The sequence below is a fragment of the Leopardus geoffroyi genome, chromosome B1 (assembly GCF_018350155.1).
Source record: "Leopardus geoffroyi isolate Oge1 chromosome B1, O.geoffroyi_Oge1_pat1.0, whole genome shotgun sequence".
NCBI classification, from domain to species: domain Eukaryota; kingdom Metazoa; phylum Chordata; class Mammalia; order Carnivora; family Felidae; genus Leopardus; species Leopardus geoffroyi.
Genome location: NC_059327.1, coordinates 54,897,603 through 54,903,192, shown reverse-complemented (window position 1 = coordinate 54,903,192; position 5,590 = coordinate 54,897,603).

The following is a 5,590-nucleotide window of genomic DNA, read 5'->3' as shown; positions in this document are numbered from 1 at the left end:
TCTCTTGCCTAGGATTGACAGACTCACTGCTCCAGCCAGGACTGGGGGAGGAGGGGAGTGGAAGTGAGACAGGGCTGCAAGAACTGCCTCCTTTGGATTCTTCCAAACCAGGCAAGGATGAACTGAACAGCTTCTTTACAGAGGGAAATAACTAGTCTGAACAAGAACCTCAGGGAGGCAGATTCTTGGAGTAATAAAATACAAAACCTGAAGAATTTAAAAAGAACACAGAGAGAATAATTTTAAATTTAAGAGAAGTGTGTGTGTGTGTGTGTGTGTGTGAGAGAGAGAGAGAGAGAGAGAGAGAGAGAGAGACTGAAAGAGAGATGGGAATAGTGGAGAGAGTGGGGAGAGAGAGAGGAGATGGAAGGGGAAAAATGGCTAATGTGATTTAGGCAAATAGCTGAGCACCTCTTCGTCTTTCATAATTTCTTCATGTTTTTTTCTAGATACCATCTAGATATCTTATAACATTTTGGTTGAAGATGTATTCCAACTCTCCAAGTCCTCACCAAGGAGTCATTACCAGTCAATGGAAAGTAAAAAAGAAAATGACTAAAAAAAAAAACCTGTACCTCAAATAAAGGCACAAAAGGAATTTCAGTCTGTTTTTTGAGCAAACTGCACTGGAATTGTAGCATCTGTTAACTCTCCTTTAATTGTTGGTTAATTTTTAAAACTCAATTTGGACTAGTGTTGCAGGAGTCGGAAAAATTATAATAGGGATAATCTAGAATGGAGGGAAGGGCATTCTGGGTTGTACAAAGGAAGGCATGACGGTGAAGGAGAGGGTAACAACATTGGGGGTTACAAGTAGTTCAGTGTAGCTGGAAGTAGGGATGGCAGGGGAAAAGATTAGAGGACTAGAAAGAGGCAAGTTGATGAAGTACCTCATATGCTACACTGAACATTTTGTATTTTGTCCTGAAAGTGAACGGAAAGATGACGAAAAGTATTAAAAATGATAGCCCCTGACTGCAGTGTGGAATAAGGATGATGTGGGAGGAAGGAAGCTAGAAACAGAAGAGGGGCTCTTGCAGTAACCCAAAAGAGAAGATAGTTAGGAAGCAGAACTGAAAATATTTGGTAACCAATGAGGTTTTTATGTTTAGGGTAGAGGTAGTTGAGAGAAAAGGGAGACTTTATTAACTCTCAAAGACTTGGAGCCTTGGATGAATAATGCATTACTTATCTTGGAAAAAGAATACAAAGAGAAGAGCAGTTTGGGCTGGAGCAGAGGGGGAGGTAGAAATGAGTTAGTGTATTTTTTTCCATTGAGTTAGACATGTTTTTATTTTTTTATTTTATTTTAATTCCAGTATAGTTAACATACAGTGTTAAATTAGTTTCAGGTACACAATGATTCAACACCTCCATACATCGCCTGGTGCTTATCACAACGAGTGCACTCCTTAATCCCCATCACCTATTTCCCCCATCCTCCCATCCACCTCCCCTCTGATAACCATCACTTTGTTCTCTAGTTAAGAATCTGTTTCTTGGTTTATATCTCTCTCTCTTTCTCTCTCTCTCTCTCTCTCTCTCTTTTTTCCTTTGGTCATTTGTTTTGTTTCTTAAATTCCACATGTGAGAGAAATCATATAATATTTGTCTTCCTCTAACTTATTTCACTTAGCATTATACTCTCTAGCTCCATCCATGTTGTTGCAAATAGCCAGATTTCATTCTTTTTTATGGCTAAATAATATTCCTGTGTGTGTGTGTGTGTGTGTGTGTGTGTGTGTGTGTACCACATCTTCTTTATTCATTCATCAATCAATGGACACTTGGGCTGCTTCCATATTTTGGCCCTTGTAAATAATGCTGCTATAAAGATGGGGGTGTATATATCCCTTTAAATTAGCATTTTTGTATTTTGAAGGTAAATACCCAGTAGTGCAATTACTGGATCATAGGGTGGTTCTATTTTTAACTTTTAAGGAAACTCCATACTGTTTTCCACAGTGACTGCACCAGTTTGCATTCCCGCCAACAGTTCAAGAGGGTTCCTTTTTCTCCACATGCTTGCCAGAACTTGTTATTTCTTCTGTTTTTGATTTTAACCATTCTGACAGGTATAAAGTGATATCTCACTGTAGTTTTGATAGTTTTGATTTACATTTCCCTAATGATGAGTGATGTTGAGCATCTTTTCCTTTGTCATTTAGCCATCTAGAGGTCTTCTTGGAGGAATATCTGTTCATGTCTTCTGCCCATTTTTAAATTGTATTATTTGTTTTTTGAGTGTTGAGTTGTATAAGTTCTTTATATATTTTAGATACTAACCCTTTATTGGATATGTCATTTGCAAATATCTTCTCCTACTCCGTAGGTTGCCATTTAGTTTTGTTGATTGTTTCCTTCACTGTGCAGGGGCATTTTATTTTGATGTAGTCTCAATAGTTTATTTTTGCTTTTATTTCCCTTGGCTTAACAGACATATTTAGAAAAATGCTTCTACAGCCAATGTCAGAAAAATCACTGCCTGTGTTCTCTTCTAGGATTTTTATGGTTTCAAGTCTTAATTTAGGTCTTTAATCCATTCTGAATTTGTTTTTGTGTATGGTGTAAGAAAATGGTTCAGTTTCACTATTTTGCATGTAGCTGACCAGTTTCCCACCATTTGTGGAAGAGACTGTCTTTTTTCCCATTGGATATTCTTTCCTGCTTTGTTGAAGATTAATTGACCATATGATTGTGGGTTTATTTCTGGGTTTTCTACTCTGTTTCACTGATCTAAGGATTTTTGTGCCAATACTCTTTTTGTGCCAATACCATGCTGTTTTGATCACTACAGCTTTGTAATATAATGTGAAGTCCGGAATCGTGATACCTCTAGCTTTGCTTTTCCTTTTCAAAATTGCTTTGGCTATTCAGGGTCTTTTGTGGTTACACATAAATTTTAGGATTTTTTTTGTTCTAGTTCAGTGAAAAATGCTGTTAGAATTTTGGTAGAGTTTGCATTAAGTGTGTAGATTGCTTTGGGTAGTATAGACATTTTAGCAATATTTGTTCTTCCAGTCCATGAGCAACGGAATATCTTTCCATTTCTTTGTGTCATCTTCAGTTTCTTTCATCAGTGTTTTGTAGTTATCAGAGTACAGATCTTTCACATCTTTAGTTACTTTTATTCCTAGATATCTTACTATTTTGGGTGCAGTTTACATGAGATTGTTTTCTTAATTTCTTTTTCTGCTACTTCAAGAAATGACTTAGTTTATGAATGTTGAATTTGAGGAGTCCTAGATGCAGCTAGGAATGGTTAGTAAGCACTTGGTTAAATGGACTTGGAGCTCAGAAAAAAGTATGGGCCAGACAATTAGAGTTTACTGATTAACCAACAAAATATTGACTAAATAACTAATCAAGTTATTCAACTAAATGATAGTTGAAGCCATGGCTTTACCCCTTAAAAGTTACCAAGTGTTTTCTGTGTGCCAGGCACTTCACATGTCTGAAACTCATTTACTCTCCTTATGAGCCCATGAAGTAGATACTGTTATTAGTCCCATTTTATAAATGCAGAAACATCAGAGATTTTAAGTAACCTGCCCCATATCTCACGCAGAGCCAGAAAATGGCAAGTCCCTTGCAGTGTAGTTCTAGTGTCCATGCCCTTCACTATTGTGCTTCTCAGAATGGATTATAGAGTAAGAAGAAAATAGGGCTAATCAGAATCAGAATCAGAATCTTAGGGACCACTGGCATTTAAGGGATGACTAGAGAACAAGAAGCAGTGGAAAAATCAGGAGAGTATTATCATGGAAGTCAAAGAAAGGGCATGTCAAGAAGAATGGAGGTAAGCGAAAGGCCCCTCTTGACAGCTGTTTGAGGGAAGCCATACATGCACACCCTGATATGGAGGTTTGTAGAGCAAAGTGTAGAAAAAAGCAACAAGACTAGAAGCAGTTGTCAGTCCTAAGAGAGATCAAATCTCTGGTCTCCGTTTTATTGAAGCTGGAGCAAAAGGTATGGAATTCAAGAAAAGAGATGAGAGGCATATGTGCAATTAACTACATATATTCTTTGTATATTTATAAATATGTTTCCTATGATACTGGCTAAAAAAATACTATGCCACAGATAGGGTTAGTTTATGTGTATGACTTAAAAGTATAGAAATATGTGCATTTGAAGAGAAAAATGGAAACTATACAGCCTTCACTCCATCTTGTGAGCTATCCATCTAGACCAGAAGTATGGTGCCAACAACAAATTGATTTTCTTGTAGATGAATTCTCTCTTTTCCTCTTTATTTTACTGTTATTTTCCTGTGTGTTGATTCTTTTTTTAAATTTCTTTTATTGCACTGCTCATTTTGTTTCCTTGCATTTAATTGACTTTTAATTTGGGATTCAAATCTGAAGCCACTGTTTGTCTTCTTGTATGTGGAGACTTAAGACATCTTGTTTGTTTTGTTTTATCTCCTGACAGCCGGTTACTTAGACCTCATCAAACCCTGGTTTATGTTGCTCTGGAGGCCATCTCTCTCTTCGAGACAGTCTCTGGAGTCTCCCAAAGTAAATCTCTTATGTGTGGTAGGTGAGGACTTTTAAATATACTGCCCATTTTCTAGAAAATACTCCCTGCTATATTTTTATGTGATAGTTAGTATATGTGTGTGTATGTGTATGTGTGTGTGTGTGATTTATATAGGTATATCTTATCAACCTAATGTCCAATCAGATTTGTTACAAATAGAAAAGCCCCACAAATTAGTGACATAGTCAACTCATGAGTAGAGAAAAGTTTGATATAGAACTTAAGCAATTTTGTTAGAAGTATTGGTATTAAATTTAAAAAGCAAGCTGATTAGCATTTTATAAACAAACAAACAGTAACAACAACGACAAAATCCTTCCCATCATTTGGAGTTTCGGGAGATGTCTTGGATATAAATAATTTTAGGCATCAGATATCTAAAGCTTATGAAAAACTGGAAACCCACATAAGCGCTTCCTCTGATTTCTGGGATCTCTGGGAGCTCATGAATATGCCCTGATTTAGAATCTGCTGCTCCACTGTTCCATAATTGACCCCTTTCTCTCATCTCCCTCAGGCTTACATCCTTCTGGAGTCGCTGAGGGTGGCAGTGTGGGGAAAAGCAGCATCTGGTTTTAACCTTCACAGTTTCCTCCCAAGAGGGAAACAGGACCTGTTTTATGTGAGTATCCTTGACAAAAGGAGTTTCAGAATAATCATGCTCATTGTAAACTAATTTGCAGTCTGTCTGTTGCAGTACTAATGAGCCACAGATAAAATTACTTTCTCAAATCCGTTTAAAATCTTCAATCAGTTAAAAAGAAACAATTAACCTGTTTTATTAACTTTTTTGAACTTGATAAAAGAGTATTCTTTTTTATTAAAACTATTTAAAGTTTCCCTTAAGATGTCCTCTGAAGTTGGACCATTTGTGCTTAGAATGGTTTTTGCAGCTGGGTTGAACAAGATAACCTCTATTACTTAGACGTAGCTTTCTGCCACTGACATGGAACTTATGAGACCAGACCCCACTGAGTAGTCTCAAGTGAGGCCCCGGAGGAGGCAGCAGAAGTACCAAGGAGCTGTTGAGTAAAGTGTTGAGCTGATG